The 14,949-nt window shown below is 45.0% G+C and overlaps 1 protein-coding gene across 2 annotated transcripts in view; it reads left to right on the top strand.

Moving 5' to 3' along the window:
• Positions 1 to 6,296: 6,296 nt before the first annotated feature.
• tnrc6c2 (trinucleotide repeat containing adaptor 6C2) overlaps positions 6,297 to 14,949 on the top strand; it is a 48,508-nt gene continuing 39,855 nt past the window's right edge. For both annotated transcript variants that reach the window (XM_076729548.1, XM_076729547.1), the window contains exon 1: positions 6,297 to 7,089. The gene's annotated coding sequence lies outside the window, so the exon portion shown is untranslated. The remainder of the gene's footprint in view (positions 7,090 to 14,949) is intronic.

Below are 14,949 nucleotides of genomic sequence, written 5' to 3'. Positions count from 1 at the left end.
ATGACTGGTGGGGAGTCAGATTTGGGTGTTTGTTTGAATGCATGTGTGCATGTAATGAATGTGCAGATGCATGTGAGAAATGACATGCAGTGCTAGACATCCCATATTGGTCTATTCATGGGCCCTTTTCTCTGATGTCAAGCATACATGTAAATGCAGAAGCAATGATTATTTGCACAGTCAGATGTAAGTATAGAAGTTATTCATTTTGAAAAATTTCAGCAGTGCTTTTGACCATTTTCGGCCTGGCAATTTGCGCCAAGGCATCCATCTCTCCTGTTTCTACAATTTTGGGATCTATACAGCTATAACAGGACTCACCTGACCCAAATATATGGCTTTAACCCTCCATCCTCCCCACTAGGCAACGCCATCCAGCCAGAGAAAAATAAGTCAACAAGAAAGTGTGTTCATGTGGTTGTTCTGTGTGTCAGTCAATACAAACCAATCAATACACCCAGGGCCCTTACTGAATAAGGTGTGTGGTTTGTCTGTGTGTGTGTGTGTGTGTGTGTGTGTGTGTGTGTGTGTGTGTGTGTGTGTGCGCGTGTGCGTGTGTGCGTGTGCGAGAGGGAGAGACAGCGATTGTGTGTGTTTGGTTTGGGGGTGGTTAGAGGAGGCTGAGTTAATCTGTGACCGCGCGTCTGTGCTGATGATGGTATTGATCTGGTGAAGATCATCTGAAGGTCAGGATATGTTGTCTCCGTTTGGACCGCCTTGATCTTACTTACACCGTCTGTCCTTTCACTGCAGGTACACAGCAGCTGATACTGCTTAATTTCTAACAGAAACATCAAATATAAAAGCGGAGGGCCTATAGAGAGCAGAGCGGCAGACACAAGATACATGTCTGGCTTTTATTTTAAGTATGAGTTTAAAGATGAGGTGGACAGTGTGTTTTGAGTGATAGGCAAGTAAAACAATTTGTGCATGGCATTATTATAATCAGCTTCTATAGTAAACAGAGGACTAAAGCAGAAAAAGTGGGTCCTGTGATGTTGAAATGTTTTGATTGACACTTCCACTACCTTGTGTCTCTGTGGGTCATTATCATCATTTCAGAATGATGAAACAGAAACTAGGCTTGTTAGCACTTAATTATTCATTTGAATCCATAAAGGCAATCAATTAAGCTTAAGTGTGCAATAAATCTGATTAACCAGTCAGTTCCCAAAACACCATAAAATCCACGCAGGTCTTATACCCTGGTAATGAGTTTGCAAGGAGGGAGGGGGAAGGGGCTAATAAGTGAGGGTGCTCACCCACAAACACACACACACACACACACACACGTTCACGCAAAACCCAGTATACAAACCACTGTTGTGGTTGATGCTTTTTTTTTTTTTTTTTTCATGGCTGGGTGAGGGTGGGGGGTGATAATTTTAACGTATTAGCTATTGGGGATGAAAGATAAGCAGGGCTTAATGTATGCTAATATTAAGGTCTGCAGCTTGTAACAAAATAAAGCAAGGTCATCAGGAAAAGGCACACTTGTAATTAATAGATGAATTCATTACAAAAACAATGACTCAGTTCAGAAACACTCATTAACAAGATAAGGCATTTGAAATGAAAATAGAAACGTTAATGTGTTGACAATGAGAGCTACTACACTCAACCTTGAGTTGCCATTAATGCAGCGTGCGAGCGTTTGATTGGGCGAATCTGCCAGCCTCTTTTTCCGCCACCACTGTATCATTCCTCATTATTCTCTGACACACTTGCCCGCTGCCTCTCTGCCTTCCTCCCTCTGCTCCAGCCTTCTTCTATCCCTCTTTCCCTCCCTCCCTCCCTCCCTCTCTCTCTCGCTGGCCTTTACCTGCTCGATAGCCTCAGGGGAAATTACCACAGCTCAGAAACGCTGTCCTACTGCACTGCAACGCTCCACTCTGCCCTGCCTCCCTCCACCCATACAGCACACACATATGGATGTGCACAAATACACACACACATCCATACACTGTAGACATGCGCTCACTCACATGCGTGCATGCACACAAAAACACCCCCACATACACACAGAGGCTGCATAACCCCTTCCCCACCCCTCGGATTGCCCCTTTACCAGCCACTGCATAGTCTGTTTCTTCTTGCTATTATCCTTCCCCCATAATATATTATGTATTTACAGAGGCACAGCAGAATATGGAGGATTAAAAGCAGTTTGTGGCCAGGATCTGCATTATATTTGTATGTAAGAAATGGGCCAGCAGTCTATCAGCATATGTAACAGTAACTGCACCCACGTTTGTATGTACATGTATGCACATGTTTTTTAGTGCAGGAATGTGTCAGTGTGTGTACATATATTTCACTTTGCAGCAGCTTTAATGTGTCAGACCTCTTCTGTTCAGCGTAATTCACTCTTAGTCTTAATGAAAGTTAATGAAAAGGATCCCTCCTCCTCTTATGAACTACCGTTCTTTTAGCTACTTCCAGTCTGTCTTATCGCTCATTGCAATGCTGCAGACTTTAGAGATGAGCAATGAGCAACTCAGCAGGGTTTTTACCACTCTTCACCATTATTTAATGGATCGGCACTTCAATCACATTGCTAATCAGAGTGAGAAAAACTCACAATGAATGTTTCAGCTCAATCGCGCAGCCACGACTTGCAAATTTTGCCTTGAAGTAGCAGGACTGGGAGACTTGCTGCGCAACATTCTTCTTTTATGTGCAGTTAGGAGATGGTTTCATTTGGCTCCTTCATCTGTCAGAATTATCATCATGACGCTCCCTTTGCATATGTCAAGTCATGCCTTTGGAAATGTCACTTTGAGCGAAGCAGCCGTAGCTCGCTGTCTGCATTTTGATTACTCACATGCATAAAGTCCAGACTCTGGAGGAGGATTGTGTATTCATAATCAATACTAAAATACTGACACCCCCAACCCGTTAGTCATTCTGCATCACACAGCACACCATAAATGTCTTCTTCTACAATGCAGTGTCTGGGGAATGAGGATTTCAAAACCAAGATCTGCTTTTGTATTCACTGTTGTCATGAAATGTTTGACTACCCCTCAGATCATGTTTGTGTGGTTAATTCCACATGATTAAATGTTAAGATGGTGCATTTGGAGAGGGGCTTTGTAATTTAGAGTAAGGCAAAAAAAATAGATTTTGAGAACTAGAATGCATTTGATGATCCTATAAATTCAGCTGGTCTGTCATAAACTATGGAATATATTTTGACTTGAAAAGCAAAACAACAGCCTGTTGGGATCCTTTTTATGTAATTTGTCTGGCGATGCGTCTGCCTTTTATGAATGTGTGTGATTATTAATGTTTCTGGATGGAGATACTTTCTCTCATGGGAAACATGTTTAAATGATAAAATGTAGCCACGGAGCACAGGCATTAAATATGCATGTAGCCACGTAACACACATAAGCGTGCATACTTGTGAAGCGACTGTAAAGCGAGTGTGTGTATGGGATGCATAAGAATCTGTGGTTTGGTGTGTGCACATGCTTGTGCGAATTTGTGCACATGTGCGTGTGGGTCTAGCAGACTCCGGTGGCAGGCTTGAAATTAAAACCTCATGTGGAACGCGGTTCATGATTGGACTGGAATTAAAACAAAAGGCAGTAGAAGAGCACACTGAAAATAATGGAGAGAGGAGAGGAGAAAAAGGCGAATGGCGAGAGCAGGAGGAGGAGAAGCGTATTGTCTGAGAGGGGAAGGAGCGAGTGATCGCCTCTGCTGCAGTCCTACTGGGCTGTTTCTTATCAGAATGTCAGGCGGCTCGCTTCTGTCAGCAGTCTGCTGAAATGTGAAAGCAATTGGGGAAATTGGTGTAGTCAAAGAAGCATCTCAGAGACACCTAAAAGAATAGCTGTGATGAACTGAAGAGTGGACATGCACAAGGAAGGATGTGCGCACACTCCCTAACCCCTAACCCTGAATAACACCCCTAACATAAATACTTGCGCACGCCTGCACACCGAGACACACGAACACTGTCCCTGTCCTTTTTCTTCTCACCAGCATTAACACGCACACGCACACTTAAGTAGTTCTTGCCTTTGATGGCTGAGATCATGCCAAACCACTATGGTTATTTCGCAGTTAAGTCGCAGTTGTCCTTTGTGGTGCACAGATTTCCATCTCCATCTTTGATAACTCATGTGAGTCTACATCAAGGACATTTAAGCTACAAGTAACGTAGGCACTTTAGCTTGCATGATGTAATAAATCAGTGAATTGATGCTTCAAGTAGGCACATTCAATTAACTCTGAGACAAAATGTTTACACAGAACACAATTCATTTAGGTGGCACGAATGAACAGCAAATCCCTGCATGCAGTTTAATAGCCTGTGATGCACAATGAACTACATATCCCTCAAGGCGTTTCTGAAGGCATTCCTCTCTGCTCTCACCTCTCTTAACCCTGAGCATGGAACATCTGCTTTCTCCATTCAGTTGGAGCTTGCTTTTTTAATAGCTCTGGGCATCTTGCCTTGAAAAGGAGGAAAAAAAAAACTTTGGCCGGGGGCCCCTGGCTTTCTCATTAGCAGTCTCTCCCAGTGATGTATATAAGCCCAGAGCTTTGCTGAGAGTTCTCACTGGTCAGCCTTCCCCTTTGTGGACTGCGGCCTTGACCTGTTCCCACCTCACACTGTGTTTGTGTGTGTCTGTGGGTTTGTCTGTGCAAGGACCGGTCATTTCCATGAGAAAGGACAGGGGCCACATTTTCTTTCTCAGAGACGGCTGCAGACGCAGTTTAGGGGGCACAAGGGCGACCTCATCCATCATGTTGAGAACAGCCTGGAATAATCGCTTTCGGTTTTGTGGACATCGTGTGATCAAGAGATTCTTGACAAAGGTTATCTGGTAGAGAAACTTGGGGTGGGCCCTTTAAGAGACATTCGAGTCTGCTAAATAAAGTTCATGATGCAAGTTCCAAATTACTTGAAGGCTTTTATGACGCATCCATTTCTGCGCTCTTTTGCACTATTTTGGTCACGAGTCACATGAAGACTCGTATCTTATTTTTACACCCTAAGTATTATGTAACCCTATAACTAGGAGTCACTGGTAAAAAGTAACTATGTACATTTATTTAAGTACAACTTTGAGGTACATTTACTTGAGTATTTCCATTTTCTGCTACTTTATCCTTCTATTTCACAGGAAAATGTACATTTTAAACCACTACATTTATTAAGCAGCTGCTGTACAACTGGGTATGATCTCCTGGGAAAATGAAGGCTGATAGGAGATCCAGTCTGGCACCGTTTAGAAAATTAAATGAATGAACAAACTCACTCTTCTTCTCCTCATGTCTTCGTCTAGCCCCCCTTCACCCCTACTGTACTTATTTGTTTTTGTGCAAAGCAAAACTCAAACCATGTTATTACTCCATATAAAATTCTGACAATTTCACTTTACCTCTTTGGTGAACATGTTTCTTTCTTCTCTCTCATTTCCAAAGAGGTGATGATTGTTTTCTTCACAGAAATTTGGAAACAAATGCAGTGTGGTTTTTGGCATTTGCTGGGCTCTGAGGATTTGGTTGGGATCTGGTTGTCTTTGTGACAGCGGCACTAACAATAATACCACTTGGAAATGCTAGGGGGCGTTGAAAAGATCTGTTTCCACTTTAAAGCTGCAGTAATCTATTTATTTATTTTTTTGACCAGTCGGGGCAGCGCAACAATCTGTAAACACAACATAGCCTAATGCTGAAAATGATGCTGATGAGTGGTGAGAGTGAACCGAAACAATGAAGTATTAACATTGACTTAAAAGATGCTAAATGACTCTGTAGAGCAGATTGAAAGTGCATTGTTGGATGACAACTCTGTGTATTTGTCACTACAAGCAGCACCTTTAATATTACACAGTTATTTGAACCATGGTTTGAAATAGTATACTGACAGAGCAGCTTTAACTAAAGGGTCCAAATACTTTCGCCGCGAGCAGCAAAAGTACATAGTATATAATAAACAGTGATATTATAACTGTGATTGAATTCGAGTAAATGTCTATGTGGTTCCTGTTTTGCTGTCTTTACAATATCATCCTCCAAAACCTACAACAGCATCACATTTGTTTCTTTTTTAAGCGCAGTGTTAGCTGCATGCCTCAGCAATTACCTCGGAAATGTGAGCTCGCGCCGGTCCATCCTCTGTGGCCGCTTGGAGGTTTGGAGGAGAGTCCGGGGGCCGGCCGGAGGGCGGCGGGCGGAGTTAGCGTCTGGTGTTTTGGTTGGTCGGGGGTGACGTATCTGGAGCCACTTCCTGGTCTGTCTGCTCTCTGGGAGGAGGAGAGGGAGACTGCAGTGTTGTTAGTTTGAACAAAATGGCTGCGAGAGCACTGTCAACGAGAGCTCACTGAACGCCTACCATGACTGTCCGCTCCGCCGTCTGGATCCACACAGAATGTATTTCCCCGGAGTCGTTTCTCACTTTGCATTCGCGGTAGCCAGCCCGTCGCTAGTCGTCCGGCTGGCGACCTAAACAAAAACATTTCTTTTGCACTTTAAAACAAGTTGGCTGGCTGGCTGGCCGTCGGCTTGCTCTAATACGCGAGAAGTCATCGGCGTTTTTTTTTTCTTTTTTTTTTTTTCAACGAAAACTGCCTGATTTCTGTGATTTGCAAAACCTCGCAACGGTCGACGAGCTGCAGCGCCGAACAGCGCTAACGTTAGCTCACACAGTTTAGCTGCTTTTAAAAATCATTTTATTGGTGTTTTTTTTTTTTTGTTTTTGTTGTTAGTGGTGCTTCGTTCCCCTCCCCGCCCCCCATTACATCGTGACGTTGTAACTAACTGTTCCTCGGCGTGTTTAATTTCACGGCATATTTTGATTTTTTATTTCTTTTGCTCAGAGCTTAAATTACCGTACTTGCTGTGTGTGTATCTGGCTGAGAAGCCGTTGTTTACCTCGGTATCTCAAGCTGCTTCAGCAGCGGTCGACTTCTCTGCCAAGTCTGACTTCAACTGCGACTGAATCTCTGCTCCATCTCTTTACGGGTAACTTTAGAAAAAGACAACGGAGAATGCTTTTCGGCATGTTTTTTTTTTTCTGCCATGCACCGGGTCATCACTGAAAGCTGCCCGAGCTGTGGTTAACGCAAGGTGAGTTTCAAATCAGTGTCTCTCATGTGATTAATTGATGAATGTCATTGCTGATCACTGCTTGAAAATCAAAGTCTCAGCGGTGAGAGGAAAGTGGGGAGAGGCGACTACTAAATCAGCAAAAATAAGTATTATCGCGTTAATATTTGTCGTAGCATTTACTCAGTGATGAGTATCACAATTCAGCCCAGCTGCAGCTGCAGCGTTGATACTACAGCAAGCCACAGAACTGAAACATCCATATCTGCTTATCTGCGGTGCCACAATTTAGCCATTTCTCCAGAATATATTCTCCTTGTGTGTGCTCAGAAGTGATTTTAAAGTGAGACACAATAGTCTGCTCAGTGAGCACCCAAACACCCGAAGGGGTTTTAAGAGGGGAGGGGCGGGTGGGTGGGTGGGGGGGACCCTGCAAAAATTAGGAATCGCGTTTTATGTGATGCTGGATCGATGAGAAAACCCCACTGACTGATCAGGGCTGCTGTCGAATACGTTGCTTTAGGATCATCATGAGAGGCTGATGCTCATATTTGCTGCGTGTGTATTTGAAGGGGCATGGCGTGGAAATGTTGGGAACTTTTGTGTTATATCATCGCTCTTTCATGATTGGCTGAGTGGACTGGAACACACTCTGTACATGTGAGCGTGTAATGTGATGGTTTCCTAACCTGCTTGAGAGGACTGCCTTGCCCTTTCACTGTTTTTAGTCATCAGCAGGTAATGGGGTACCAGTGGGTTCACACAGGACTGTCTGTAGGTCGACTGTTGTCAGAGTGAAGCGTGTGATGGCAGTAAGGCGGCACACTTTGGTCAGATGTTCTGTTTTGTGCCTGCACGTTGTAGCTGCAGTGTTTTCTCAGCGTGACAGAGGCACAGTCTCGCATTCTGTTGGTCCGTTGTTACTCCTCTGTTGTCTGTGGTTCGTTCTGGATCTATATCACACCGTGTATCTCGCACATTCCTCTACACTAATTCCAAGTACATTATTAAACATAGCCGTCCTGTCTCTCTTCCCTCCTTTCCTCCACCCACCCACCCCCCGGCTTGGCGAGAAAGCCCGGGATTCTGATTGAACTGTCGCCTTCCATTGCATCCCCCCCTTCTTGCATCCTGTCCCCAGGCACTGGAGTATAGCTTTTAATATCTCCTCCGCGTGTCTTAATTGAAGAACATAATTTCCCGTTCAATTTCAAACCCCCTTTTCCTTTCCCCTGCTCTGACATCTCTGTCACCACTGTCTTATCTCTATCGTCACACACCAGTGAGGTGATGAAATGAGAAACGCGCGTGAGCAGCATTGGCACCCGTACATGTGTACATTTGCAGTCGGATGGGACGACTGTTGGGGCATTTATTCGCGTGTGCGGTACATGCACATTTGCGTGTGTGCCTGTTTGTGGGCATGTCTGCGTCACGTCTTGGAATGTGCGCATGTTGTTGTCGCAGATGTTGTGTGTTTGTGTCTGAATCGGCCAGTGAATACACACGTGGGAATGCCTGTCGTTTTTGCCATGGGAGTGTGTGGCCATTTATGTCAAACCCAAAGCCCTGGCAGTTGGTTAATGCCCTGCAGTTGTTAATGAGGTCGCGAGCTGCCTCCTGCATGCACCCCAGCTGACTCACAGAAACACACACAGAGCCCTGTTCTTAGCCAGGGTCAAGGGTCCTCCCATATGCACGCCCTTCTTTCCAAATCGCTGGAGAGCATGCAGTAAGGGGTTGGCTGTGAAAAGATGTTGCAGGGGCCCTCTGGTGTGTATGTAAGACTAGTGAATAGGGAGAAAAGAAAGACCTAAAGCCTGGCAAGAGGAGGAAGGGAGTCTGCTAGTTTTCTTTAATGCCTTACTGTTAGGCTTACCCTTCCCAGACACAGCTGCAGTAGAACCATAGCTACCACTACAGTCACAGCAGGTGGCTCATCTGGAGGGCACTAGAGCACTTTGGGGGTGTGTATGGGCGTTAGGTCACCGGCATTGGGGTTTCCCTCGAGGCAAGACATGTTGTGTTGAAACGAAGAAGTCAGTCATGCTTCTGTTTTTTATCTCCTTGTAAATGTTCAAGCTTGGGAGTAGTAGGGAATGCATAAATTATCCTCTGGGAGCACTGTCTATGGTGAACATGGATAGTCTATCAGTCTATGCCAATATCTGCAAATCTAGACACAGAAATGGCAGAACTCTAAATTATCTCAGTCTTGAGGTCTATAATTGGTTCTTTGCTGGTGCAAAAGACTCAAACTAAGAAATTCAGTCACTCACTTGGGCTAAGACTCAATGAATTATATTACTCCTTTTGCAATTTTGGCAACATACTAGCAGGAAACCCATAACCCAGATTGGCTCTGGATTCAACCAGGTTGTAGGCTGTTGGCATCTAGACATTGTTTTGATTAGAGTGTATTATAACAAAGCCATGAGGGTAGACCTGAGCAGCAACTCCAGCTGCAGCCCCTTATCACTGGAGGGGCAGCCCGAAGCTCGCCTCCCCTCGCCTGACCTTTATCAGACAAAGCACAAACACCGGTCCAGTCATGCTGTCATTAGCCTGCAACTGGAATGGCTCGGCTCATCCTGTGTCTCTGTATCCCTCGTACGCTGTTTTGGTTTGCTTTGAATTTTTATTTCTGTACAGCGGTTATGTCTATTTGCAGAGATTCAAATAAAAATAATCATTCCTATCCCTCATCAGACAGTTTGATGTTTGCCCTGGTTATTCCCACTTAGTCAGGCTTTGTAAAAGTGGCTTGTGTTGTCTGTCCCGTTCCCCCGTCGTTGACCTTAGCCCAGGCCTGACCATGGTAGTTACTGAGCCTGTGATTATGAGGCTTTTCAAACAACTGGCACAGTCCTGATAGATAACATGCTTAACACTGCTGCGGGGTGCTGCACCAGTAGGGAGGCGTTGAAAGTAGAATCAGCTGGATTCAACCAGAGTCTGCCAGAAGCCATTACCCTCTTCCTCTGCTCTATGGACAGCTATTCTGAAGACGAGGTGGGCAGTCTAAAGACTTGCCAGCTCATCGTATTTTGGTGTGTCCATTGTACTAAATGAAGAGTGTTTGTCTATGTGTGTGAGAGCCAGCGAGGGGGGAGTGTATGTTGACTGTGGTGTTGACAGTAGTAGAGATACATAGTTGTAGTATCCTTAGTTGGATGGACATCACCCTGAGAAAAAAAAACAGTGTCAGTCTGTCATTATCACTTTCAAGTGCTCAGACTGCCTGACATTTACAGGTTGCCTGTGAGGGATGTCTCGAGTCTATCATTTTCTGTCATGTGAAGTAATGTCTGAGGAAAAACCTGTGTTGCCTTTGACAGAGTCTTCTTGGTCTATGCAACCCAGGTCTCAACCAGGGTTCCCCACAGGTCTGGCACTGATCTGCTTGGTATGAGACAGTGATCTCATGTTCTGACAGTCATAAACGCATCTTTTGGTGCCCCCGGCTGTAAATTGACATTTCCTGATTGCAAGTAAGCTGCATTCGCTTTTTATGTGGTGAAACAATATTTCGTTTTTCCGCGGAGGGTTTAAAGGATAGTTTCAGTCCAATGTGAAGGGCAGCCACCAGATATTTGCTTGTGACCAGATAGACAGTGGTTGAACTCCTGTTCATCATGTCATACACGGGGCTTTTGCGTGAAAGGGTTTATAACCGAAGAGTCCAATGGGTGTTCAGGGGGGTTGGGTGGGGGTTTAGGGTTCTTTAGAACCCCCCTGTTTCTTGTCCAACTTGTGTGCTAATAGAGGGGGCAGGGGTTTAGGGGGCCCACCAGGGGTAAGCCAGGCCGGGATGGAAGCAGGGGGATGGGGAGGCGAAGCCGAAGCCGAAGCCGGCGAGCTGCAGCCTGTGAGTCTTGGCAGGGGTCCAGGGGAATGTTCAATGTGCAAGGTTTGGTGGGGGCCTCCTTCCCTCCCTCTGCTCCATGTCGGCTAATTGGAGAGACGTGTAGAGAAGCAGAGGGGCATCACATGGAAGCTGACAGAGAATATGCAGGACATCCAACCTCCAGTGTTCCCTTTTTCCTGCTCCAAACCAGCAGTAGACAGACTTACCCATTATGTAAAAGGACTTGCAGCACTTCCAAAGCCCTCAATGAAGGCTATGTAAATAGCACTAGCATGTACTGCCTTGCCCCTATGCTGGGCTTAGGCTAGCCAGCTCAGATCATTTGTTTGCTGCGTGGACTGTTTTGTCCCCTTAATATCAACCCGAGCACCCTCAGTGAAGTTCAAGTGTTTACTTTTAGTGTGTGTCTTTGTTTTGATTGTTAGGGTGCACTTCTAAGAACTTGGTTGAATGTGGCAGAACTGCTGGAAATTATCAACAAAACAGTCCTTGTGATGTTTGAGTAGCGACCCAGTTGAATTACAAACCAGAATTTCTTGTGGACAGATTAAGTTTTGACAACAGAGTTTGGCATAGCCCAGTTCATATTAATTAAGGCTCTGACTATCTGAGGATACTAAAGAATTGGGGCAAGTAAGCTGTCAGCCCAATACATAATATTGGACCTTCTTTACTTTGATGCTGAAATGTTTGGGTTCCTCTGTCCTCATTACATCAGAGCAGGCTTTGTCCCCACTAGTAAGCCCAGCACTTATTTTCTATCTATCGTTCAGTGTCTGTATTATTATTTACACTGTTGACAGCCAATTGTTGACTGAATGTCAGCTACCTTGAGGGGAGCATAGCCCTTACTGATTAGATTTGTTTTTGCATGCGTCATATGTGTACGTTTGTGCTTTAGCTTGGCTCTTCTGATGTTGACAGTGTGATGGTGGCTGTGCAGCTTTTGAAACAAATGGTAAAGACCATTCTCATGTTAGAATACACAGAATATACAACACCTTGCAATTTGATTTCTCTACAGTAAATAGCAGATTTGGATCTGCACTGGTCTACCATGATCATGTGTATTTTTATTATGGTTGACACAATGCTCTACTTTCAATACAGTCAATAATGTTTTGTAAGTTAAGTAAACAAGGTTGTGACAGAGGAGGCTTTTGTGGGGTGATTCACACCCAAGTAAAAATAGTGTTCATGTAATCATGCAGGTCGAGGTAGCAAACAGTGGTACAGTATTCCTCTGTTAAGCCTGTTATTTTCTGTATTGGGATATGTTAAAATTAATTGTTGTGTGTCTGACATGACTGCTCACCACGAATACAAAACATTGAATCTGAACCTTTTATCTCTCAGTTGATTTAATTGTTAGTAAGTCTCACCAGTGACAGAGCCTAAAGTCAGAGTGTTGTTGTTTTGGTTAGTCGCAGTCTGATTTGCTGAAGGCTGAAGGGTGACCAGAGCTATGTTTGAAGTGTCCTAAAGTACAGGTTGAATTGCCAACAGTCAGCCAATCAGAAACAAATGCCTTCTGTAACCGTGGCATAAAGCTTAATTAAAGAATGTGGGTCTGCTTTTAGAGGTGCTCAGTTTTGGCCTTTGGTAAAAAAAAAAACAAAAAAATCCAAGCACTTCTACTTAAGGTTAATCATGAGAGGTCAGTCATAGCATTAATGCTAATAGCACTGCTTAACTGTACAGACCTTTGGGCAGGGATTCACCCCACAGCCTCTAAGCTGCAAGGCAGGCACACAGATTAAAACGAATACTCAAAATATGCAGGCATATGCAGAAAATGCACGGCTGCATATTCTCACGAACACAAAGCAGTCGTAAGAAAAGACAAACACAAACACCAACACACTCAGTTTGACAGCTTCTTCTTGAATTCAATAAGCTTCGGCTGTGGCACTGGCAGGGAGCAGGCCTGCTTGGTCTTGTGCATTGTGCTGTTTTCCTATTTAATGAGCTGCCATCGTGTAAAAGTTTCACATTGACTTGGCAGAGGAAGCAGCCAAGACACTGAGAGCTAATTTTCTGGATGCAAACCTCAAAGCTGTTATTTATGGCGCAGGTCTGACTCTCCCGCGTTCTGATTCTTTGATTCTCTCCATCTCGCGTCCCCCTTCATTGCCGCTCTCCACGCACCCGTTCACCTTCAGTCGGTCCCCCCTTTACTGGTTCCAACCACCAAGAATACTTGTGCCACAGCTCATTGAGCAAGTCGGGTCTCGTAGCAATAAACCGTGCTGTATATTTTAACAAGCCGCTCACTCCACCTGCTGAAAGCTACACTGGTATGCGCAGAATGCTTACAAACCATGCGGCCAGTGAGACTGTTAGTGTGACTGTGGCATGGAAACACCCACCAACAACAACACTGCTATTACCACTTATCAGCTGTGGAATTTACAGGCTTGTTTTCCCCACGCCGTTCAGGTCGAGTAAACATAAATGCACACCCCCAGATATTTGTGGAGAGCAGTTGGTCTGTAGCGGCAGCAGCAGCAGCAGGTAAGGGCTGTCCATGATAATGTTGCCTGTAATAAGGCTCAGGAGAGCTCTGTGGCTTCTCTCATGCCACAGGAATGGGTGGCTGGCTGAATGGTAATGTTGGTGGAGAGGGGATTTACCACGTTCTGTGGCCATGGCCTGACCATATCACTTTTTTTTTGCTGAGAGAAGAAAGTCTCCTCCTCCTCCTCCTCCTTCTCCTTCCTCTCCCCCTCCTTGGTGTTGTGTCTGCGGTTGATCCAACAGCCGTTCAGAACACGTGAAGCTACATGTTTTTTTTTTCTTGCAGCTCTTTCCCTTTTCCAGTTTCTCTTAGTTTTGGTGTCTCTCCTCCTTTGTCTTCCTCAGCCTTCATGTTTGCGCAGTTCTTTTCTATTCCCTTTCCCCTCATTCTTTCACCCTTGCATGGTTTCCCCCCCTCACCCCTCGTTTTTCTCTAGACACTAGCGATCAAGGTGCATGGATATTTCAGTGCCTCGTTCTCCCCCGTCTCCATGCCTCTCCTTGTCTGCCAACCTCAATAGTGCTCCGTTCAGTTTTTTTTTTCCCAACTCCTCCGTACCTCCAGTGAGGATTCTTTCTGTCTTTTCCCTCTTCCAGCTCTCTCCTTTCCCTCCATACCCTGTCTGGTTCTCCGGCGGCTGTCGTTCTTAATTGGTGTTTCTCTGCGCCTGCTTTCATCCTCCGCTTGTTTCTTCCCTTCCTCTCACTCATCCCCAACCCCTCCTACCCTCATCTCTCCTTCTCCTCCTCCCACCTCCCTCTCCTCTTCATCCCTCGTGGAAAAAGACAGGCATCAGACAGACTGCCTCCTGCCTGTGCACATCAAGCACAGCGAAACACGCTTTCCCTGTGTGTTTCTGTGTGGCTGGATTTGCGTGTATTTCTAGCCCCTTCATTCCTGTACAGTGTGTTCTTGTTGTCATGCCTCTTTCTCTATAGCTTAGCCCCATAGTCCCAGTGTATGGAACAGTTTTGTGCTGCACAGGAAAAGAGGATTCTGCCTCACTATGCAATTTCTTCACAATATCCCAGCGGCCCCAGTTTGCTGAGACTTTGGATGTTTTCCGACTCAACTCTGTATTCTTAAGAAAAACCACTAAATCAATGTAGGGACACTTGATAGGTCAGGAGAAAAGCGATGCAAAAGTTTGGCCCTCTATTTCCTGTAGAATTGCATGTATGGTGTCGTACAAGGACCTGGATGAGAACATGAATATACTTTTTTTAAAATAAGTATCTTTGCATCCATTCATTAAAGGCAGTTTACAGCTTCGCCTAACTTAGCCAGAGCTGGGAGCAACAGCTAGCCTAGCCCTGGCAGAGGTCCATCCCAACAACTCAAAGCTATTTTCATGTTATGCATTCAGTACGTGCAGAGAAAGAAAATGAGACATTGTGTTTAAAGAAGCTGTTAGCTTGCACATTGAAGCTGATTTTTGACCGATAAACTAGCCGCCAGCTTTCCAGACATAGGGCCCGATGAATTGCGTTTTACT

This window comes from Chaetodon auriga, chromosome 4 (assembly GCF_051107435.1).
Source record: "Chaetodon auriga isolate fChaAug3 chromosome 4, fChaAug3.hap1, whole genome shotgun sequence".
NCBI classification, from domain to species: Eukaryota; Metazoa; Chordata; class Actinopteri; order Chaetodontiformes; family Chaetodontidae; genus Chaetodon; species Chaetodon auriga.
This window is presented reverse-complemented; position numbering and strand designations above follow the sequence as displayed.